The sequence below is a fragment of the Camelus ferus genome, chromosome 5 (genome assembly GCF_009834535.1).
Source record: "Camelus ferus isolate YT-003-E chromosome 5, BCGSAC_Cfer_1.0, whole genome shotgun sequence".
In the NCBI taxonomy this organism is placed as follows: Eukaryota; Metazoa; Chordata; class Mammalia; order Artiodactyla; family Camelidae; genus Camelus; species Camelus ferus.
In genome coordinates this window covers 13,242,172-13,267,787 of record NC_045700.1, presented here as the reverse complement: position 1 = coordinate 13,267,787, position 25,616 = coordinate 13,242,172, and the positions used below count along the sequence as shown (strand labels likewise).

The 25,616-nt window shown below is 36.5% G+C and overlaps 1 protein-coding gene and 1 long non-coding RNA gene across 2 annotated transcripts in view; one reads left to right on the top strand and one right to left on the bottom strand.

Annotated features, from left to right (window-relative positions):
- The window catches only part of LOC116663579, a 58,661-nt gene extending 48,545 nt beyond the window's left edge, over positions 1 to 10,116 (bottom strand). The window contains exons 1-2 of the long non-coding RNA XR_004319784.1: positions 10,061 to 10,116; positions 6,630 to 6,712 (exon numbers count right to left, since the gene is read on the bottom strand). This is a non-coding gene — a long non-coding RNA (uncharacterized LOC116663579). The remainder of the gene's footprint in view (positions 1 to 6,629; positions 6,713 to 10,060) is intronic.
- Positions 1 to 25,616, top strand: part of DPP10 (dipeptidyl peptidase like 10) — a 558,453-nt gene that overhangs the window by 195,446 nt on the left and 337,391 nt on the right. The window lies entirely within an intron of this gene.

Here is a 25,616-nt window from a genome sequence, read left to right as displayed (position 1 = left end):
TGATACTTCTCAAAATCTTCCAAAAATGGAAGAGGACGGAATACTCCCCAATTCACTGTATGAAGCCACCATCACCCTGATATCAAACCCAGACAAAGACACTACTAAAGAAGAAAGCTATAGGCCAATATCACTGATGAACATAGATGCAAAAATCCTCAACAAATGTTAGCAAATAGAATCCAACAATACATAAAAATAGCCTAAATGTCCATCAACAAATGACTGCATAAAGAAGATGTGGTGGTACATATATACAATGGACTACTCAGTCATAAAAAAAGAACAAAATAATGCCATTTGCAGCACTATGGATGGACCTGAAGATCGTCATTCTAAGTGAAGTGGGCTGGAAAGGAAAGAAATGCCATATGCCATCATTTATATGAGGAATCTAAAAAATAATAATAAAAAGGACACAAATGAACTACCTTTTTATAACTTAGATGATTGATCTCTTGAATATGTGTACGAACATATGACTGTCTTTTATAATTGGATTACAGCATTCTGTTGATTCTTATTTTGTAGTTGGCTGTATTCCTTTGATAACTATGTAAGTTTAAAAAACTAAAGCTATAACCTATTCTTAGAAACAATGATCAGTACATATATATAAACTAAAAAATGTGCAGTATACTGTACATATGTAGTTACATGAAATATAATGTATATGTGCAGTGGAACTGTAATAATTCTACCTAATAAAACTGAAAAAGGAAAACAAAACAAAACAAAAAAACAAAAAAAAGGTTGGGGAGAATATAGCTCAGTGGTAGAGCACTCGCTTAGCATGCACAAGGTTCTCCATTAAAAATAAATAAAATCTTAATTATCTCCACTCAAAAATAAATAAATTCACTAAAACAATGCTTGCAGCACATGGGTGGACCTAAATTTTATGATACTAAGTGAAGTAAGTCAGAAAGAGAGACATACCATATGATACCACTTATATGTGCCATCTAAAATATGACAAACATGAATTTATTTACCAAACAGAAACAGACTCACAGACATAGAAAACAAATTTATAGTTACCAAAGGGGAAAGGGAGTGGAGGGGGATAAATTAGGAGTTTGGGATTAGCAGATGCAAACTACTGTATATAAAATAAACAGAAAGGTCCTACTGTATAGCACAGGGAACTATATTCAATATCCCATAATAAAGTATAATGGAAAAGAATATGGAAAAGAAAATATGTATATAAAACTGAATCACTTTGGTGTACACTAGAAACTAACACAACTTTGTAAATTAACTAAACTTCAAATGAAATTTAAAAAATACCCAAATTCATGAAAAAGAAAACAACAACAACAAAAAAACAAAATAAAAAAGACCATACATCATGATCAAGTTAGATTTATCCCAGGGACACAAGGATGGTTTAATATATGCATATCAATGTGATACACCACATCAACAAGAGAAAGGACAAAAATCATATGATAATATCAATAGATACAGAAAAAGCATCTGATAAAATTCAACACCCATTCATGATAAAACTTTTACCAAAGTGAGTATAGAGGGAGCATATCTCAACATAATAAAAGCTATTTATGACAAACCTACAGCCAGCATCATACTCAACACAGAAAAGGGGAAAGCCTTTCCACTAAAATCTGGAACAAGACAGGATGCCCACTCTCACCACTTCTGTTCAGTATAGTATTGGAAGTTCTAGCCATAGCAATTTCAGCAGAAAAAGAAATAAAAGGGATCTCACTTGGAAAAGAGGAGGTAAAATTGTCACTATATGAAGATGACGTGATACTATACAAAGAAAACCCTAAAGGCTCCACACAAAAACTACTAGAGCTGATAGAATTGGGCAAGGTAGCAGGATATAAGATTAACATACAGAAATCAGTGGCATTTATTTACACTAACAATGAAATATCAGAAAGGGAAAGTAAAGAAACAATCCCTTTTAAAATTGAATCCAAAAAAATAAAATACTTAGGAATAAATCTGACCAAGGAAGTGAAAGACTTAAATATACATGGAGAACTACAAGACACTCACAAAGGAAATTAAAGATGACTTAACGAAGTGGAAAGACATCCCATGTTCTTGGATTGGAAGAATTAGTATTAACAAAATGGCCATACTACCCAAAGCAATCTAACAGATTTAATGCAATTCCTATTAAATTACCCAGGACATTTTTCACAGAACTAGAACAAATAATTCTAAAATTTACATGGAATCACAAAAGATCCACAATTGCCAAAGCAATACTGGAGAAAAAAGAATGAAGCTGGAGGAATAACACTCCCAGACTTCAGACAATACTAAGGAGAACTACAGTAATCAAAACAGCATGGGATTGGTACAGAAACAGACATATGGATCAATGGAACAAAATAGAGAGCCCAGAAATAAACCCACAGACCTACAGTCAATCTTCAACAAAGGAGGAAAAAATATACAATGGAGTAAAGACAGTCTCTTCAGCTAATGGTGTTGATATACCTGGACCACTGTCTGTAAATCAATGAAGTTAGAATACTCCCTCACATCATACACAAAAATAAACTCAAAATTCCTTTAAGACTTAAAACATAAGACAAGACACTATAAACCTCTTGGAAGAAAACATAGGCATAACATTCTCCAACATAAATCTTAGCAATGTTCTCCTAGAGCAGTCTACCCAGGCAATAGAAATAAAAGCAAAAATTAACAAATGGGACCTAATTAAATTTAGAAGCTTTTGCACAGCAAAGGAAACCATAAACAAAACAAAAAGACAACCTACAGAATGGGAGAAAATATTTGCAAAAGATGACACTGATAAGGGCTTAATCTCCAGAATATATAAACAGTTCATACAACTTAATAAGAAAAAAAACCAAACAGCCCAATCCAAAAATGGGCAGAAGACTTAAACAAGCAATTCTCCAATGAAGACATACAAATGGCTATTAGATACATGAAAAAAAGCTCAATATCATTAATTACCAGAGAAATGCATATCAAAACTACAATGAGGTATCCCATCACACTAGTCACAATGGCCATCATTAAAATGTCCGGAAATGATAAATGCTGGAGAGACTATGGAGAAAAGGGAACCCTCCTACACTGTTGGTTGGTATGTAATTTGGTGCAGCTGTTATGGAAAACAGTATGGAGAGTTCTCAAAAGACTAAAAATAGACTTACCATATGATCTAGCAATCCCACTCCTGGGCATATATTCAAAATATATATATAATTTAAAAAGATATAGGCACCCCAATGTTCACAGCAGCACTATTTACAATAGCCAAGATACGGAAACAACCTAAATGTCCATCAACAGATGACTGGATAAAGAAGTTGTGGTATATTTATACAATGGAATACTACTCAGCCATAAAAAGAATAAAATAGTGTCATTTTCAGCAACATGGATGTTCCTGGAGAATGTAATTTTAAGTGAAGTAAGCCAGAAAGAGAAAGGAGAATACCATATGACATCACTTATATGTGAAATCTCAAAAAGACAAATGAACTTATTTACAAAGCAGAAACAGACTCATAGACATAGAAAACAAACTTATGGTTAACAGCAGGCGAAGGGGGTCAGAAGGGATAAATTGGGAGTTCGAGATTTGCAGATACCAACTACGATATATAAAACAGATAAACAATAACTTTATACTGTCTAGCACAGGGAAATATCTTCAATATCTTGGTGTAACCTATAATGAAAATGAATATGAAAATGACTATCTGCATGTATATGTATGAATGAGCTATTATGCTGTACACCAGAAACTGACACAACATTGTATACTGACTATACTTCAATTAAAAAAAAGAAAGGTTTCACATCGAACAAAACGCAGAGCTGCAACACTCCCCCTGCCTGCAGTTGGGTACACTTACAGTAATTTCACACACACACACACACACACACACACACACACACATTCTGTTTCATTTCAACTACATGAAGTTTACTACATCCCAGTTACAACTTCCTGGCTCTTTTACAATTATAATTAATTAATAATTTGTGTAATAACGTATTTAATTTTTGTTTGACTTTAACATTCTGGGATGGAATCATTTCTATTTTTGCTAAATTTTCTTCCACTTTGCCTCACGTGTGCTTGAAGCTTGGAATACAGCAAGTTTTTCATGAATAAGCAACTAACAATGAACTAAGTATCAGCCTTACTGAACCTAATGACATGAAGTCAAGTGTGATTATCTCCCTGAGTGTGTTGAGGGGGTAGGTGGGTGGGAAGTGTTCTGTTCACAGAAGTGCCCGTGAATTCTAACACCTACTGCTAACGAGGCAACACTCATATTCTTGGGAAGTTCAATATAATGCATGAGGGTGTGGGGAATTCTTAGAACTTTATTCACAAAAGAGTAGTATTCAATACATATTTATTTATCTTAGAGGCTCTGTGTGAATCCTTCTTTGATAACATATGAATTTATAGAACTATCCAACACAGCTTCTCTATAGTTGATTAGTATCTTATTATTTAGTCCAACCCATTTGTTGGAAAACAACCTCTAATCTATCCTGCAGCTAAGTTCTTATCACACCAAAGCTAACTTACCCCTTACTCCCCACAGGCCGGATCTTGGGGCAGTAGGGTGAACTTGACAATTCCTTTGTTAGTAATGGATAAAATACTTCTACATTCAGCAAGATTCTTTTCTATACCCAGTCCCTCACTTTGTTCTATATTTTTGGCTCTCTAGTTCTTACTTCAGTGACTGGAAACTTCTGGATACTGAAGTACCATTTGTTATATAAGCTGAATGAGGAAAATCGAAGTTGAGTTGAAACTACGACAAAGGCAACTTTTAGCAGTTTGTGTTTATGTTCCCAGGGATGTTTGCTGACCACACAAACACCATGCTGAAGTATACTCATCCAAGGAAGTAAAGTGAAGCTGAGATAATGCCCACAAAGGCTATTTTCAGTCCATAATAATTACATGTTAACCAACTGTATCTTCTGCCAAAGGGGGGATGACATTTCTATAGATGACACTGTTGCCTGTGTTCTACAGCTGCACCTTCATCATGGCACAATGGGCTTTCGCTACATTTCTCTGCAATGGGAACTAACTATCAGACAGTCTTGCTTTTTGTTACTGCTTAGTCTGTATGCTCTGCTTGACATAAATAGAAATACTGGCTATTTCTCAAACATCTCTTTATCCTATCTTTCCTTCAGCATCCCAACTGTTCCCTTTAACATTCATGTTTAATGTAGAGAGAGAAATGAAATGTGTCTCTACCCTTCCCTCAGTGGGGGCAAAAAAAAAAAGGGGGGGGTTTGATGGTTGTATTTCATGAGATTAACATTTTTCTTTCTGAAGACTTTATATGATAACTCACATGCTAAAGTTTCACAGTGTACATAATGTGTTTAGCAATATATTAAACTGAATGCCAAAATTATCCAGATCTCATAAAACCTGGAATCTAAGTGCCTCCTTTTAGTAAAGAAGTTTGAATTAGAGATTAAATTGTGTGTCTGAGGTCCAGAGCTAGGTCCCAGGGTTACTGACTGCACCCCAAAGTTTTTCTATCTTCACAGTCAAAATCATCTTATACTAGTATTCTTCCTCGAAAATAACTCACACATAAAATATTATGCTTTCTGTCATTGCTTGAAACCCCAATATTGGTTTCATGAGGACTGTTAGAAAAAAAAAAAAGTAGAGAAATACATGGAAAAAGGAGAGCCGCTCAGGAGGGCTGATGAATATGAGTTTAGGAACCACATGAAGGTATTAGATTCTTTTGGAACTCAGAGTGGAAGTCAACATTTACTTAATATGTGACTGATAATACCATCATTTCTGATTAGCATGCTGTATTTGGAAACAGTTTACTACATTCAGTCTTTCAAAGCACGAATACATCACAGTGGAATGATTAACTACAAGAACACTCTATGCACACATCAAAGTTTTTTTATGAATCCAAATAATATAAAGCCTTGCTACTGGATACTGGTCGGGTAACCAGTGTGACACATTTACACAATCAATATGATCATGGAAAGTGATTACCATCTGAAATCATTCTATTTCATGACAGCTAAAAGAGGGTGTATGCCAGGTGCTATGAATACCTTCAGGGTGAACACTGGCATCTAGAAGGAAGAGAGTTTTGAAATGGCATATGGAATGGCTAACAGATCTATATTTGAGATGTGACTCTTCATCTTAATAACTTTATGAGCTTCATCAACCAACCTCTCTAAACTCAGTTTCCAGATGTACACATCTGGGATACCAGTGTCTAAACCATGATGATGCAATGAAATACGTGTGTGTGATTTTAGCACATGTAAGTAGTAAATAATACTTTAACATAATTATAAATAGGTATCTATAAATAATCAGTCCAGTGTTCATACTATTAAACTGAGGCCCAAATGAAAAAATTAAAACCCTTTTTCTCCTCCAAATGAATGGGAGAAAAGTGCAAGGTGAGCTGTGGGGTGACAGATGAGGAAATCAAAATATCTTCAGTTATACCAGTTCACTTCCTCATTTCCCTTTTTTAATATAACTGGCTCTTAGTGAACTGAAGAGCTAGATAACAAGATTGTCTACTGCCAGAACCTTAGTGTCACAACAGAAATATACTGACCTGCAACAGTGGGCATCTGAGTTCTCCCAGCAAGTTCTCCCTATATGACCCAGGACCAGTCAGCTGTTTGTCCATCTTCTCATCTGTATAAATAGAAAGTAGGCCCTGATTTACAAATGTTAGCCACTATATATAGAAATAGATTTAAAAAATTTCTTCTGTATAGCACAAGGAACTATGTTCAATATCCTATAATAACCTTTAATGAAAAAGAATATGAAAACGAATATATGTATGTATATGCATGACTGGGACATTGTGCTGTACACCAGAAACTGACACACTGTGACTGACTGCACTTCAATTAAAAAAAAAAAAAGTGGGTCCTGAAGGTCATTAAGGTCACTTCTAAACACAAATTTCCATGGTTCTGTGACAATCCATATTTTCTGCTTGCTGATGTAAAAAAGCTCCCTCCAATTTATTTATTCTTGTGTTGTCAAGTGGGAAATAAACTCAAGGCCTCACATTTTAATGTAATTTTAGATTATTTTCTTCTCTTTCCCCTCAAGCTTAGAATTACTGGCCAGCAGAAGAGTCACTAAAACATACTGAGGCTCTAATCTTTGGTGAACTTTTGTTTTATAAGCTGTGCTGCGTTTTATTGTCAATAGCTAGTTGCTTTTAAAGGAGAGGTGGTCACTATGATACCATCTTAATAGAAAGGTCAAAAAAGTGTCAGCCTTAAGGATACATAAATTGTTGAACTGTGCTTTGTTATTTTCAGTTTCCCATTTTCAATTTTTATACTTCACATATAAAGCTGTGTGCTTTCACTGAAAAAAAAATACATAATTGCACTCATAACTTGAATATATATATATAAAACTTATTTCTGGGTATGGGTGAAAAAATGCTATACCAAGTGAATTTAATCATACAAGATATTTTCAGGACAGTCTAATAGATAAGCAAGCTAGTTACAGATCAGGCTGTAATTCGTTTTTAATTTTAGTGGTCATGATTTAGACTATAATGAATCCTAATATTTCCACACAGATACATTGTTTTATAGAGGTTCAATTCATTCTTTATATGCATAATTATCCTTAAATGAATTTTTCAGTATAGTGAAAACAGTATTTGTAACCCTTGGATTCCAGCTGCTGCTAGAAGTCCCATCACAGGGTAAATTGGGGCATGTGGTGAAAGGATCATATTGAATTCATTAACGGTCAGTTCAGTTTCTGGGCCCCCGTGCATCTTCAGTGAAAGAGACTGAGCTTTAGAACTTGTTATTTTTTCCAGCTCATGGGGAGGCAGGCCTTTCTTTGGTCTGGCTTGGTTAAAGGACTTAATATAGAGGCAGATCGACTTCCCAGACTGGATCTGTCTGGCATGATTTTTGAAAACTGCCAAATCCAAGCTGAGAAGCATGAATTGGCATTGTCCAGGCCAACTAAGTAAAGATGATGTATTAGGGCACTCAATCCAATGAACTAGTGTATACCATATGTAGGGTCATGGATGAGAGAATATGGTTTATTCTAGGGTTTGAAAGAAGTTTGTACTTAATGGTATATAGACATAAAGGTTGTTATATGTAAGAGGTTGATACTGATAGAGAGCATTGAGATGAGGCTGGACCATTATACAGAGAGTGACTTACTCAGGATTTCATCAAACATATAAAGAAATCTGGAATTGATTCTAAAAGCCATGAGGAGACAACAAAGTATTTTAAGTGAAAAGTGAACTGATCAAATTTCCATTTTAAAAATTGGAATTTGAAATGATTAGAGTCTTCGTATCTTAGAACTTCTGAAGCCAGAGGACAAAAAATGGCTTGCAGACTTTGTAAGACTACAGATCCCCAAAGAAGTGAAATGACTTGTCTCAGCATTACCGCACTCCTGAAATTCAAGTGGAAGGATTGATGAAACCCGGCCCACTCCTCTTGATGACTCTTTTGAGAATGTGGAAGATGTTAAAAATTATTTTTTAATTCAAAAATAATACTCCATTATAGGCTGCTGTGAGTAATTCAAAGTCACGAAAGAAAAAAAAGCCTCATTAAATGTTACTTCACCATAAAACTAATGAAATGCTTGAATAATTTATTTTTAAAGCATTTATCTTGCATGTAACAATCTTCTATAAGAGCAAGCTGAAGACAAAACAATCATAGTAGTTAGTATCAGGTGTAATCACTTTTCCTAATTACAAGATTATATTGTAAGGTAAGGGTCTAATCAAAGGGGTTTTTTGAAGGTTAACCCTGTTAACAACCGGGCCCTTGGACTCTTTAATCAATGGAAATTGGTAAGAGGCCAAGGAGAATTTCTGAAAAGGCCTTCTTGGGGCTCCTGCTGCAGCACAAGGGAGTGAAAGCAAGAAACAGGTACCAATACCTTCTCTCAGGGTAGAGAGCAAGATCAGCCCCAGATGGAGAGGGCTGGGCTGACGGACGGGCTGGGCCAGAGGTGTGGCCTGGGCGGTCTGTTCCGTCCCTGCTCAGGTGCCCTGCGCAAAGGTCCGCCTTTGGGGCAGGATCCTGTGCAAGGAGCATGCGCGGTCTGTTGCTTTTGCACCCAGCCCTTCAGACCTGAACAAGCTGACTACGAAGGCCACCCCAGGAAGCGCCTTTAGCGGGCAAAACTGCCTTTTCTGAGCATGCGCGAAAGCCGCGGGGAGCAATCCCTGGTGGCAAGCACAGCTCTGGCTTCCCGTTAAATGAGGAATTTTCATCCCCAGGTCCTGACGCCTCCTGGCCTGCTGGTGGTGAGTCAGCTTCCTGTTTGTTCGGGGAGGCCCTGTCTAGATGCTGTTGTTCTGGCAGGTGACTCAAGGTTCCACCCTATCCCAGTATTAGGTTGAGCAAAACGCACCTGGGTGGACGCACTGTGAACGGGCCCTACAGCCAATCACGGATTTTGCTTTCACTCGATAACCCCAGTGTGAAGTCAACTAAGCAGCCAATGTTTCCACAGTAACCTTACAGCCCAGTTTCTCTGAGATACTAACCCTGGGAAAACTTTCTCGCTTGTCTGCAGCCCCGAGTCACTGACCCGCGGGGAAGGCCCTGTGTAGAGCCTGGGTTTGGGGGAGAGTCACGGACCTGTGGGGCCGAAAGGCGTGGTGCCGTCCTCCCCGGCGCACCCGGCCGGGAAGGGCCACCGAACCCCGTTGTCCAGGGGCTTGCTCGCCTCTGACTCCATCCGCGGAGACCGACTCCTGTGACCTTGTCCCGGGCCTGACCGTGCGCCGTACCCCTCGGGGCCCTGGGCCTGCCCTCTGTGCTCACCTCCAACCGCGTACGCCTCCCGGACCTCCAGAGGCCAGACTTTCCCATGCCCCGCACGAGCTGACCGGCAGCGGCCCCAAGGAACCCCCCCCACACACCGTGTCCCCCTCACCCCAGAACTCCAGCCCCTTTGCCTTCCGCCTGCCGAGGTCTGAGGCCCTCGGGAGGATGCGCCCCGCACACTCACCTTCTTGTCCTTCTTAACCTCCTCTGTGTAGCCCCGCGCCGCCCTCCCGACTGCAGCCTCTGCTCCCAGCCTCTGCGCACCTTCCACCTGGCGCCCCTCGCCCAGGGCCGGAGCTTGGCCCGGCCCCCCGCGTGCACGCCCGCCCCCTGCCCCTCCCGCCGCACGAGCAGCTCCAGCTTTTCTGTTGCGCCGCCGTCATTAGGGAAATCAGCTACCCGGCTTAGCTCAATTCCAGTATTATTTGGTCTTTGCAGCACAGGTGTTATTACTCTGTAGATCAAAGGACCATCTGCGCATCTATATGCAGTTCTTATAATGTATTTCTTACTTGAATGTGGGAGGCTTCCATACATAATAGCAGCGTTAGAATTTCTTGCTAAGGATAATGGTATCAATGTTAGGAAAAGTTGAGTGTCACACTAGAGTTAAAGATCAAGAAGGATTATTTTGATCATGGAAAAACAAATGATTTTATCCTTTTATCCTGTTGCTCAACTTCTACTTCTTTAGAGGGAAAAAGAATACTCTTGTATTCTCAAAAGTGTTTTCATGTGACTCTTCACCTGTGAATTATTTTGCTAGGGCTGAGTACAGGCTGAGTGGCTTAAGTAAGAGAAATTTATCTTCTCATGGTTCTGGAGGCTGGAAGTCTAATATCAAAGTGCTGACAGACTTGGTTCCTCTGAGGCTTTTCTGTGAGGGTTATAGCCGGCTGCCTGCTTCCTGTCTCTCTGTGTGGTAATCTCTATGCATGTGCTCCAGAGGGTCTCTTTTTGTGTCCACATCTTCACTTGTAAAAATACCATTTAGACTGGATTAAAGCCTGCACTAACAGCCTCATTTTAACTTCCTCCTCAAAGGTCGTATCTTCAAATATAGTCACATTATGAAGCACTGGGGGGTTAAAGCCTCAATGTATGAATTATGGGGGTACATAATTCAGCCCATGACAACTATCAGAAATTTCAGTGACACCTTAATACCAATTCGGAAATACCTCTGATTTTTTTAATCTAGTCGTTCCTGTATTGCTTTATTTCACTAATAAAGTATGCCCATGCTTGAGTATGAGATCCTTTACTCCATAAAGGTCTACAATTTCATTTCTATTTCTCTAGATTCTGCCTAGTAGTGGCTTTACAACTCAGATTAAAATCTTCACAAATTCTTTTGTAGATAAAAATCTCTGCTGTAGATGAAACTCATAGGTAGCTTTGATAAAGAAATTTCCCCTTAATTTTGCATACTTTTACATTGGATACTGGTTGTTCCATATATTTTCATTGTCTCCCCATCTCGATTTTAGTTGATGAGCATGGAAATGACACTTGATATTCACTTTATATCTCATAATGTCCACCAGAGTATTGTGTACGTATTATTTTCTCAAACAATTCTATTTGATTGAATTTCTGACTAGTGAAGTGTGCAGCTACTTGAATCTGTTTATTTTCAGTGTTACGTTAATTGGCTTTGTGAATTCCCAGCACTTTCATTCAGCATATTACTTTATAATCATCTACAATGCTTGAGTAGGTTAACTGTTGAATGATTTCAATAGCACTCTAGGCATGAGGGTTACCTCAGTGCACTGCAATACAATGTGTACCTCAGTGCATATTTATTACCTCGTAGATTGTCACGCTTGATTTTACTGACATGGATGGATGGCTACCTAAATGTCCTCATCATATCTAACTTTTCCTTGTACGTTCTTTCAAGAAGGTGGCTCTGCTTGATAGACAACTATTTCTTTTAACCAAGGTTATATAAGCATCTGTGGACTTTTGTGATTAAAAAAACGAAAAGGACTTTTAAACTGTGGATCTGTGGACTTTTGAACTATGTCACAGTTTTAGGTGAAAGATTCATACTGATCTCTATGAATTACCAGTGTTTGTTTTCAGAACACTTGTGGAATAATGTTTGAAAATAAGCTGATACCTGAAATAAGTATTCAATAACTCAAGCCAGTTCCCTGTGTAATTTCTTTAAGTGGAAATTCTTTTCTCTGGTTCCTTCACCTTGGAATAATATACAAGATGTCAACATGAGTAAAGAGCTCTTGGAAGTCATTATTTAATTATTGTTTATTCTTTATTTATATATAGTCATTCCCTTAAACAGAGAGAGAAATAGCATGCAATGTCAACATCTCTTACTGTGTTAGTCTTTTACTGTCCCAACATATGTCCTAAAATTTAAAAAACAATAAAACTTTGCTGCTTCCACGGTCATTAGCTTTGGTCATTGCAGTCAATCACCCATTGAAGTCAGAGCCATATTAATTTTTTTTTCTTCCTCATTGCACAATCTAGCCTTTGTCCTCATTTATCATTAAAGGAAAAATGAACCAAGGAAACTGCCAAGGTAATTAAGTGAATCTGCAATGTGAGAAAGCTCTCATCACTTTACTTGAGGAAAGGTACTCCCATCATGTTGAATAAATAGTAAAAATATATGAGATTAACATTATTGATAGAAGTATTATTCCATCTACTTTTAATGATATGATTGATAGTTTTCTAGTTTTAAAATATATATTTATTCAAGAAAAAATAATATTAATTGCTGACAGAAATATTTAGATAATTTCAGATGAAATTCACTCTTGCCTCAGTAACTTGAATACTTCTGCTGAGATATTTAGGAAGGCCAGTAGGATTATTTCAACAGAACTTGATCTATCTATAAATTCAAGAAGTAAAATAAAAATATAAGTTGGACATGTTTGAGTGTCCTTGCTGGGTTATGTAACCTTGAAACAATTTCAGCTGGGTTAAGGATGGTAATGGAATTTTTTTCAATAAGCTCGTTGTGAGAAAATAAATTAGAAGCATAAGCAATTTTATATTTACTTGTATTACCCTTTTGTTTTCCACACTTTACTTCATTTGAACCCAAGAACATTCATTGCCAATATATTTTGCATTTCTTACATCATTCCAAAAAGAGATACTGTACCATAGTCATGTAATTACAAGCAGCTAGACTTAAATTTCAAATCTTCTGACATTCAGTTCAAATTGAGTTAAATATATGAATTATAAAACATGAGTTTGGAAGTGGGTATCCAAGCACAATTATGAAAACTATATACAAGTAATCTTACTAAGTACAGGTTGTATCACTGCTTGAATCATTGGTAAGAAAGAGAAATGATGTATTGTCACTCAAGTTCAGCTTTTCCTTTAGTTTCTGACCAGTCCTGGTCTAGAGTATTTTTTTCTGTGCTTTTGACCAAAACTTTATGATTGTTCAGATTACTGATCTGCCTCCTTTGAACTATGATGTTCAGGGTTAATGTTTGTAAGGTTTGTAATACTGCCATAATAGCTCCCCCACATGTGTATTTGTATTCTTAATCAATGGTCCTTGCTTCTGTCCACATAGCTCTGAACAATCCCAGATTTGTCAGCTCTGCAAACTGCTGGGTTATCAGTGTGAGAGTTGACTTGGTAATATCACTTGGAGTAAGTGTTTACGACCATATTGTGATTTGATAAAGTGATAAAATTTATGGACGCTTTCCTCATAAAGATACTCTTCACATAAACAGTTGCATATAATTTCAAGACTCATTTATGAACTTGACCTTAGAACTCCTGGTTTAGAGGTGACTGAATGCATTTCCTTGGATATTTTCATTATATTAGTGCATTTTTTTCTTGTTCTTTCTCTCTTGGTTATATTAAGATGCTTATTAATAGTAAGGAAAGCAGTGTTTAAGAAACTAGAGTATCTTTTTTATATGAATATATGGTAAAATTAATTGCAACTTATATGATTTATTAAACTGAGTCATCCCTGAAGCAAATGCATTATTAAGTAGTTAAAAAATTCATGGCATGTCCTTAACACAGTGAGAGTGCCTTGGAGGAGCTCATTCATCTGATAAATATGTGTTTAACAAAATTGCTTGAAATGAATCTCTTTTATGGGTTTTTTGGTAATTATTATTCTTATTTAAGACTTAGATATATATATATATATATATATATATATATATATATATATCACATTAATAACAGAATCTGTTTTTCACATAGGGTCGTGGTTTGTTTTTGAATACAAATGGTCACAGCCTTTTCTTTGTGAGTGTGTAATAAACTGCTGTGTTGCATCATGAAAACTGCTCAGTAGACTGTGGTGTCCTAGAACATATTCTCTGCATTGTACATAGCTGCCTTTCTATTTTGAGATTTAAAGGAACGCTGTGATGGAAACCATCTCTGATTTCTTATTGTGCATGTTAGACTCTATTAGACTCTAGCCTCCATCATTTGGTTGCAGAATGAAGATCTTAAATTTTAACTTTCCTGAGATTTCAGTCAGATATGTTCAAAACTAAAACGCTATTCAAAACTGTTCTTTTCTCTGTACCATCTGAAATAGAAGTCGTTCTACTTATGTCGTACTTTGAGATATAATGAGTCAGTGGCAAGCCTCCCCGAGAACCCAGTGTCATTTCCCCATTGCTGCAGTCACATAGGGAGCACCACCCTTTAAGAACTGCAGCTTTCCACTCTTTTAGCACTTATTTATATTCAGATTTGTGTTATTGCTTAAGCATTTTGTACTCTGACTCTATATTTGGAGTTACTCTCCATGATCTTTTCATTGGTACCACCTCTTGCCTCATTACTACTATTACTACTAGTACCATCATCCCTAAAAATTACAATTTAGTGAGTACTCGCACTGTGACTGACATGAGGAAAAGCACTTTATTTTAACCATGTTGCAGATAAAGAAACTGAAACCCAGTGATGTTTAAATAACATTCACAAAAGCACACAGAAAAAATGTATTGGGAGAATAATGCCTTTTCTTTTTAGTAATCCACATATGTAAACCAAGAACACACAATGATAGTATAATAAACTATTGCCTGAACTCTTAACGGGGCACTTAAAATGCAATAGAATCCATTGTTTGGTTTTTATTATTTCTAATTTGCCTAAGCTGTCTGAATAATCTTAAAATTATTCTCTACTTTCCAGCTTCCTTATTTGCCTCCAAAAGAATCTTGAAATTTTACCTTAAAAATCAATCTACATACCATTTGCTGCAGTTTTATGCATTTATGTATCTTTTATTTCAGAAGTTTATAATATATTAATTGATATGCTTAAAGATCTGTTTATGTATAGTCTTACTTTTGCGTAAAAATGTAACCAGAAGACAGGAAAGAACATACTTATTTCATCACAATTCCATCCAAATCCTTTACAAAATTTCTCAGAGAATTCTCTTGACTGAATTTATCAGTTCAATTGTGAACGGAAAGAAGTGAATGTATCCCAACAAATAAATGAATTTCAGATTATTTTAAGAAACTGGAAGTAAATTCTCTCATTTAAGTTAATTACAATAGTATAACTAAAGCATTGTGCTGTACACCAGGAATTGACACAACATTGTAAACTGACTATATTTCAATTAAAATATATTGTATATACAAAAAATAAAGTTAATTACAGTGGCTTTTCTATTACGGCAGCGTGAAGATGTCAAATTACCTCCCCCAAATAAACACAATATTAGAAGAAAATTATCAAAAACAACATTTTAGGGTGCTGGATACCATCCAAAAGCAGACAAAAGGTTAGTAAGAATTTACTCTTGTAATAAATGCAAGAGCTGTAGGCTGGAAGACTGAGTTATCCATGGCTTTTTTGCCTAGTTTATTTTCATCTTTATTCCACACTGAATAACGTCAGCAAAAACTGTTGCAATTGACATTGCAACCAACAGCCCTGAGGCCATAGGGAACTGACTCTATTTGGAGCTGTAAGTGAAAACCTATGGCTTTGGCAGGTAAAGGTGGGAACCTAGATGGGAACAAATGGAGAAAGAAATACTCACATATTTGTTAATCCAATGTCATCATCATCCTGGTGAGTCAGCAGTGAACCAGGCAGAAATTGAACTGAGGGATCCTAGAAATGAGAGCCATAGAGTGTCTGAGATAAGCTCTTCACATATCGCTGGCTGATGGCAAAGTTTGTACATCTGTCAGGGAGACCTGAGAGGCCTTTGAGAAATATAAATGCTGATGGAGACTTGAGAACTAGCTGCAGTTTTAGATGTATTTCCCAAACCACTCACTCACCACTAAACAGGAGAAGGAGAGGGGGAGGGGGAGAAAACTAAGCAGAGAATCACAGGCTGCACATCATGAGGGAGACGGAATCCACAGTAAGTTTAAAGAAATTAATTTTAGAAAATACAACAACAACACAACAACCCACAGAAATATAAAACACGTTTCAGAGATGGTGTAATATATTCTCTAAAATGTTAACTTTTCAACCCAAAATTATGAGACATTCAAGAAAACATGAAAGTGTGAGCAATACTCAAATGAGTACTGAATCAATAAAAACTGACTCTATATAGGACCAGGTGTAAAATTTAACAGCAAAAAGGAAATTCAAAGCAACTATTATAAATATGTTCAAAGAATTAAAACTGTGTTCAAAAAAATAAAAAGAATATAATGACAATGACTCAACAAATAGGGTATCTCAATAGAGAAATAGAATTATATTTTTAAAGTGAAAATAAAAAGTGTGTATTTGAAAAGCGCCATAACTGAAGTGAAGAGTTCATCAGATGGACGCAATAGCAGGTTTGAAGTTGTAGGGGAAATAGAAATTTGAAGATAGAGAAGTATAAATTATTTAATCTGAAGAAAAGAGTGAGGAAACTCTGTTTCTGAGGGAAAATTAAGAGAGACTTTGAGGCAAGTGAGTCAACATTAAACATTCTTAGTATAACATATAATGGGAGTGCCAGTGGGAAGGAAGAAAGAGAAAGGAGAAGAAAAATTAGTTGAAGAAACAATTCCTTACAAGTTCCCAAATCAAATGAGGCAACAATTATTTGCAGGTCCAAAAATTCAGTCTTCACCAAGTCTGGTAAACACAGAGATCCATACCTGGAAACATCATAGTCAAACTGCTGAAAGATAAAGAGGAAATGTTGAAAGCAACAAGAAAAATGCAGCCTTTTCCCATACAATGGTAGTCAGTTCTTAGGATGGACTGAAGAACCTTGTCAATAATAGCTATGTTGGTGAATATAAATATGAAAGACTGTGTATGTTTTTTAAATTATTCTTTTATATCTTAAAAATAAGATCACTTACAGCAAAGATTATGACACTACTTTTTTAGAGTCATACGTTTGACTTTCTCTCTACGTATGTAGATTTGTAACATACATGAAATGTACATAACAATAGTACAAAGAGAACTGAGGTCAAATTTAGCTAGCATTAACATAAAGTGGTAAGTTAAAATTGCTTATAACCCCTAGAGCAAATACACACACAAAAACAGTCACACACACGGAGGCAGTCAGATACCTACACATAATCAGTAGAGAAATTAAAATCGTAAATTAAAAATATTTGTTTAATAGAAAAAGAGTCAGTAAGTGATAAACAGAGGGACAAAAGACATGAGATATACAGAAAAAATGGTGAATGCTTAAACAAACTGGTACATCATGCAATGGAATACTAATTATCAATAAAAAGAAATTAACTATTGCATTATGCAACAACATGGATAGACTAAAAAACAGTATGTTAAGTGAAAGAAGCCAGATACAAAAGCCTACATATTGTGTGATTTAATTTATATTAAATTTCTTGATAATGAAAAGGTATAGAGACAAAAATCAGTGTTTTCCTGAGCCAGTGTGTGAGCCTGACTGAAACTGATGCAAGGTAGTATTCTGCAGTAATGAGAGTGTTTAAAAACTGGATTGGGATAATGGCTGGACAACAATATAAATTGACTAACTCCTCAAACTGCACAATTAAAATTAATTAATTCTATATCATATAATTTATACTTCAAAAAGGTCTTAGGATATTTCAACTCATTTTCTTAAAATTTATGCATGGCATGTTTGCTATACTTTAATACATTTTTAGTGAAAAGCAAATTGTAGGTAATCACTTACTTTATAAATAAAAAAAGTTTTTATGATTTGTTAACTTGTTTCAGCTGGGTGTCATTTTTCCAAGTGAATAATATAAATGTTGGCTAATTTTTCAAATAGCCTAACAATTTTATTTCAGGTCATAATACCTTCCACCTTGGTTTTCCTTGCTTCCTATAGGTTATAGTTTTTACCCATTTCTGCATTATCCATTAAGTGTTTATTTTGGGGGGAAAGAAAACAATTGCAGAAATAACATTACTTTTCAGATGTTTATTAAATCTCAGCACAGATTTACATGAGCACCTACTGTGAATGATGTGTGGTCCTGTGCTTTAGAGATAACACTGATTTAAGAAGAAAAAAACCACAGCATTTTGTTCCATATAAAACCTCATTTTAAGATCCAAATTAGATTGGTGAAGCACACAAACTACAGGGCTTTGGGAGGAGAGAGAAGTCTCTTTGTACTATGATGATATTTAATTGTCTTATAGACAGCTGCTCCCTGCTTGATCAAATGACTACCTATAAAGATTTTACTATTACACTGGAAAAATTTAAAAAGGATCATGATATAATATTTACGTAAATTCTAAATTGATGGAGAATAGATCATCTCTAGACAATTTGACTAAAAATGACAGACATTGAGGAACAACAAAAACAAAACACCCTGTAAATACAGGCGTGTACTCGTAGAGTCATTGAAATTTAAGCTTCTACTGAATTCTTCACAATGAGTTTTGAGTAACATTTTCATCTGGATACTTGAAGTCTTAATGGTCCAAGGTTGACGTACAATTGATTTTTGTGATTTTGTGATGATATCATGTGACTATAAAGTGTCTCTGAATGACTATATTAAGAACTTTTGTTGACAGAAAGCTAAGCTCTTCTGATCTGTTCATTGAAGTGTAAATACCTGAATGTATTCATTCTTTTCTACGTAATATATTAAGGTTTTACTCTCACTTATTTTTTTAAACATGTTGTTTGGGAGAAACGGAAAAGACTCTTACCTTTTATTGAGAGAAGAGATGAATTCTCTAATCCAGGTATATGACCACTTGATGTAAATAGAATGGGTGTTTTCACTTACTATTTAGGGGGATTCAGAGGGTCCCTGTCGTGTACAATAGAATGTTCATGATTATTGGATTTTTATTTTAATTTCTTTTATTGAGTTATAATCATTTATTGGATTTTTAAAATAGTAATACCTTAAGAAATTGTGTGTAAAATACTAGTGTCCTCAAGCCTTCTGCCACATGTAATTTCTCTTTTCTGGGATGTTTCACCGTGTATGCCAAGGCCACATCCCATTTTCTGAGGGGTAGTTCCTTACAATTGGGCCACCCACTACAGTGCCTCGGATTTCTCCCATTTGAAACACAGCTAAATGGACCAGCGAAGGGCATCTGAGGAAGAACTGTTTTGGGGAGGCCTGCTAGGAGATCACAAAGTGGCCTGGTCCACACACTCTGCCCCACAGCATTGTTTTGCTGAAGAGTAATTGGCAGCCATTCAGATACTCTTTCTTATGGTGTCTGAATGTGCAGCATGTGGAAGAGAAATGCAACAAGAAACAGAAACAGGAAAAAAACAGTAAACAGAGACCATGAATCAATGGAAATCATGAAATAGAGTTATGTGATTGTCAAAAAAGCAGAAAATAGTGGCAGAGGCCACACAACAGTGAGACAGTAGAAAAGAGTATCTCCTCATAGTAAGCTTTGTGTGAATTAGATTTCTTTCTTTATATTTTCTCTATTTTTTAAGATAGTCTACAATAAGGAAATATGACTTTCACGATCAGAACAATATAGTCAAATAACATAAGTGCATCTAACACTTTGAAAAAAAATTACTAGCTTGATTTAACTAGATTTTCCTTTGTTTATCATCATGACTCTGCAGAAGCTACTGCATCTGTTGCTTTATGAATGAAATACTGATTGGGCGAACTAAAATACAGTTTTTTAGATCTCATATTTAGGCCTCTGTAGAAAGCCTAGTTTCTGAGTAAAAGCCAGACATAGGTTTCTACCCGGTGTTTCAGCTCAGGGACAGTTTGTGGATGATGGGGAGTTTCAGCATGTTAGTCATCAAGTTTCATTCTCCAGCTGTTGTTTTTACCATTTGGCTTTGTATAAGGAAGGTAATGCTACATCTCTCAGTGATTTTTTTTTTCCCCAACTTAGGTTTCTCTGTCATAATGGATGTCTCTGACATTGTGGCTGGATAAGGGATGTGATCTGATTCAGTGGTGCAGGGTGTTAGAGAGACACTTTTTTTTTTTTTTTTAACCTGAGGAAGAGCCTTGAGCTTCTTCCTTTCTTTAGTATAAACTAGGTTTATGCCAGGTTTATCCACGTGCTACCAGATGATGAATAAGAACATATAATTGCCATGCCCAAATTCTGTCAGTGTAGGGTGGGATTTCAGAATCAGAATCTTATTTCAAACCGGGACTTTAAAAAATATTTTAATCTAACTCTGTTATTGTGAAGATGAGTCAGTGTTGTCCAAGACAAGTAAAGTGACTTGCCAGGATTGTAGGAAAGTACATGATGGAGCAGAGTCTCGATCTGCATCCTCCCATTCTAGCCAGATGCTGGCTCCGCCGTGCTCTAGGAGATGCGCACCCCATTCGTCTCTTACCCTAACATTTAATATAGTTCCTGACACAGAGTGTGAGATCAATTAATGCCATTCCTATGTATAATTTATACTGAACACATTCTGTAACACGTATCACATATTGGAGAAGCATCTGTTTCCACAGTACACACTGTTATGGCGATTTTTGAGACGGATATATATTTAACATCAAATAGCATTCATTAATATACATGAAACTGCTCCTGGCACTCTTCCAGGATCTGTCCAAAGTAAATAATATAAAATTAGCTTTGCCTTCCTAAATATTAAACATCTCACACAGTCCAAAGAGAAAGAGAGAGAAAAACTTCAAGAAAAGTGTTGAGCTCATCAGTACCTCAGGCAAAGCATGTATCAAAGACCAAAACTACAGAGCTTCTATTTCCCAAGACAACATCAAGACATAACACTGCCTTCAGGAAGATCCTTAGAAGGAAAACACTGCTGTTGACTCCAGATTTCCACATTCTCACTGACAGGTCATGTTAAGATGGGGGCAAATTTGTCTGAAGTGCTATTACCAAGATGAACTTTGAGTCTTCCTGCATCATCAGAAGGCTTCATCATTTTCTCCAATCTGAGCTTTCCTGGTGCTCTCTTCTGCTCTTAAACTTTCACTTGTGCCTGTGATCTGTGGTCGTCTTATTGTTTAGCCTGTTTATCTAATAAGAGACATTTCATTCTGCTCAAATTTCTCCTCTTGCCTTCCTAACCGGACTTATGCTTTCTTTCTGTTTATTGTTACTCTCTCAGCATCTGTTTGTCTAGCTGTACGTTGGCCGATTTAATTGTTTACGATAATTTGATTTTGATGTCTGCCTATTTGATCAATTCAAGATTCAGCTTTGCTGGAAAATTCCAAGGCACTATCATAAACCAGACGTGTACACTAACAGCTGCTACCAGATCTATCTTTGGCATCTGTGCTCTTCTACATTGTTATTCTTTCAACAGTTTTTCCTGAAGGGTTAACCTCTAAAGTCCATCCTTGTGTATATGATCTCTGGTTAAAATAAAAATAGGAAGTAGTGTGGTCTGTATTAATTAAAAGGTCCTTTAAGGGATCAATGCCAAAAGCTGGATAGACGAAAGCTTGCCAAGGACACAGGACCAGAAACTTAACTGCACCTTTAGCAAGAGTCCTATGGATGAGCATACTCAAATGTATGACCTTCCCTTAATTTTGCACTAAGGCATAAAATAAGGGTTCTGCACTTGCCAATTGCGTGATATATATGCATGTGCCATGAATGAAGTTTGTGTATGTGTATGTGAAAGTAGGGCTCCTGACCTGATGTCAGTGGGAAATAGATTGTGTGGATGAGTCTGTCTGTATACTTGATATGCTTATGTAAATATACATGTATGTATATACATTCATATTTATTTTAATGACCCAAATATTTCAGAATTACAGTGAACTTTTAATATAGTAGTCTTCTAATTCTAGGATTGTTGCTATTTCTTTGGACAGCTTCAAAAGAAATCATTACACAAATCTGAAAACGAAACAGTCAACTTGAAATCATTTGTATTTACTCTGTATTCTGAGACTATCATGCTAATTGGACTGCTAGATATCCTTCCAAAATTGACATTATATTTTACTGCTTGCAACTGGATTGTACTACAAAATATTTTGCCATGGAATGACCACTCCAGTGGCTGTCCAGCAGACATTTTTTCTTAGCCAAGTCACAGAGGGAAATAACAAGGTGGATATAATGTTGACAGAGTGCAAAGGCCTATCCATCTACACTTCCCGGTGCCCTGGTGTGCAGCAGAGTACACGCTGAGATTTTAAAGAAGAGTAAATTAAGGTATTCTTCCCTATATTCTCATAATTTTGCCAATAATGGTTTCATGACTATTTCAAGTAGAAAACAAATCAACTTTAAACTGGTAACTTCTTCAGTGAATAGGTAATACAGATGAATAAGCAAAATGGAAATTATGGCTGAATCGAGCCAAAGCAGGTGCATTGGAAATTGATAGCACATTCTGGAAGATCCTGAGCCACATTCCTCTGAAGCATTTGCTTGTACTTACCTTTCCTTGTATCAAGTACAGAACTACTAACTTAGGCTTATAATGAAAAACAGGAGCTTAGGAAATCTCTCCAAGACATTCACATAACCAAAATGCCATTAATTGATTAATCAATCAATCATTTAATCAAATCATAGTTTATCTGTGTGTCTTTCATGTGGCAAGCATGCCACTAGTTCTGGTTTTATAAGAGATAAAACATGAGAAACCACCTCTGTATGTCTACTGAGAGCTCAAAGGCTTTTGTGGGAATTCAACCAATAAATGGACAATTATATGGCTGTGTTCCAGGTTCATGAATAGCAATTTACACAAGGAGATTGAAATCTATGAGAAGATTTATAGAATTCAGACCTGGAACGGACTGCTCAAGGCCAGGGAGGTTGCATCACTTACTGTGTAACTGCTGCCTGGTAACATCCTACTGGCCTTTTTATTTTATAACATTTCAGGGACTTGTTATGTAACTTTTATATAGGGAGCAAATTCTGTCATTTCCACTCATAACTTGCTATAGAAGACTGATATAACTTTGTGTTACCCTTTTCTAAGAGGAATGGATATTGGACACAGGGGCATGGGAGTGAATTTAAATAGTCCCCAGTGCAAATATTTCAGAACTCCCCAACATAGATCCAGGCCTTTCAATATTAATTTCTTGGTACTGTATATAGTAGGTTGTCAGGGGGCCAATAGGAAAAAAGATAAAATCAGTGGATTTTAACTCCCAAAATAGTGTAAAAATGTCACCTCTGTTAGCTCTTAGGTAGTGGCGTCAGCTTCTTTCTAAGGGATATGTGTATTATGGTGATTGGAGAGGAGACAGTGTGGAGCGTATTGGGAAAGCATTTGCTGTTTGGAAAAGGGATGACTTCATATAAATTTTAGTAATAGTTTACTTCAATATTAATAATAAATATCATAACAATATACTTAGTATAGCAAACTCTTCTACATTTAACCAGCATTTCCTGTCCTTAATGTGTATTAATATTTTGATAATTATAACAACTCTATGATGTACTTTTTTACATTACCCCGTTTTATACGTAAGTAAATAAAGACAAAAGGAAGTTAAGGTTGTCTAGGACCACAGCTAATAAGTGTCAGAATCTGGTTCTCGGTATCCACGCTTCAGCAGTATATTTAAACGCCTCTGAATTTATGATGCTTAGCTATTTCTCCCGTGCTGTGCTTGGTGTTTGCTGTAGTTTATGTTAATTTTTCAGTTGAATCGTCTGCATTTTCCAGGTGTTTAATCATGCTACCAATGTATTTTTATACCATTACTTTTTATTTTTCTCTCTCTAGTTTATTTTTCTTATCTAATTGTTGGCCAGTACCTCCAGAATAACAGTTGTAATAGTGGGCATTTTTCCTAATTGCAATGCCTCAGTTGTTTCCCCCAAATGTGTGTGATGTTGGCTTGGAGGTCTAGCTAGCTAGATTTTATAAAATTAAGGTTCACATGAGAAAGCAACATCAGTCATCCAGGTGAAAGTGTGAAGAGAAGTATTGAGAGTTCGACTTACTTTGAAGGTGAAGTTGATAGAATTTTCTGATGGATGGATTTGGATTTGATGTGCAAGAGAAAGAGAGGACTCAAGATTCAAGGGTAACTCTTTTTTGTTGGTTTATTTTGGTCTGAATGACTGAAAAGAAAAAAATACGCTCCCTACCAAGGTGTGGATAGTGTGGGAGGAGCAAGTTTGGGGGAACTTTTTTCTTCAACATATGTATTAGTCAGGGATCTCCAGAGAAACGATCAGTAGGAGATGATATATAGATTTTAAGAAATTGGGTCATGGGATTGTGTGGTTGGCAAATCTAAAATCTGCAGGGCAGGCCAGCAGGCTGGAAATTCTGGCAAGAGTTGATGTTGCCATGTTTAGTCTGAAGGCAGTCTGGAGGCAGAATTCCTTCCTCTTTTGGAGAACCTCAGTCTTTTTTTTTAAGGCTTCAATTGATTGGATGAGGCGCATGCACAGTATGAAGGATAACCTGCTTTTACTTAAAGTCAATCGATTTACATGTTAATCACTTCTAAAAAATATCTTAACAGCAACATCTAGACTGGCGTTTGACCAAACAACTCGGTACCATAACCTTGCCAACTTGATACATACCATTAACCATCACAACACATTAAGTTTTAGATGCCTATTAAACATCCAAGTAGAAATGTCAAATAGTGAATACATCTGTCTAGTTATCAAGAGAGACATCCAAGCAAGAGACATGAATTCCCCATCCATTACAACGTAGAAGTTAGTAAAGCCTTGCCACTGGGTAAGAAAGTCTTGGCCCAGAGTCTGAGTGGAGAAAATGGTTCAGGTGGTGCAGCTGATACGTCTCGGAAAAAAATTGAAGATTAGACTATTGGTTACAGTGTTGTAGAGGTTATCCTTGTCCTTGGCAAGAGCAGTTTCCATGGGAAAGTAAAGACATAAGCTTGCCTGACGTGAAACCAAGGAAAAACGAGAGGAGACAAATTAGAAACAGCTCTTTTAAGCAATGTTGTTGTAAGGAAGGACATCAAGAAGAGACAGTAGCTGTGGCTGAAGGGAGATGTGGGCTCAACGGATTGTTTTTAAATAAAATACATTTTAGCATGCTGTATATTGATGAGAACGATGTAGGAAAGAGGAAAAGACCGATGCAAGAAAGAAAAATGCAGTTGATAGAAAGGGTTAGAATTTAGCTCTCAAAAGGAGGTATGCTCAGAGAGTGGCGCAAGACAGTTGATCCACAGCCACAGAGAAGGCAGAGAAAATAGGAGCAGACAGACAGGTGCATAGATAGGGTGCTGGGAGAATGAGATGGCACTTCTGATGTCTTCTGTTTTCTCTGTGAAGAAATGTCATCCGGTAAAAGTGAAAAAGAGGAA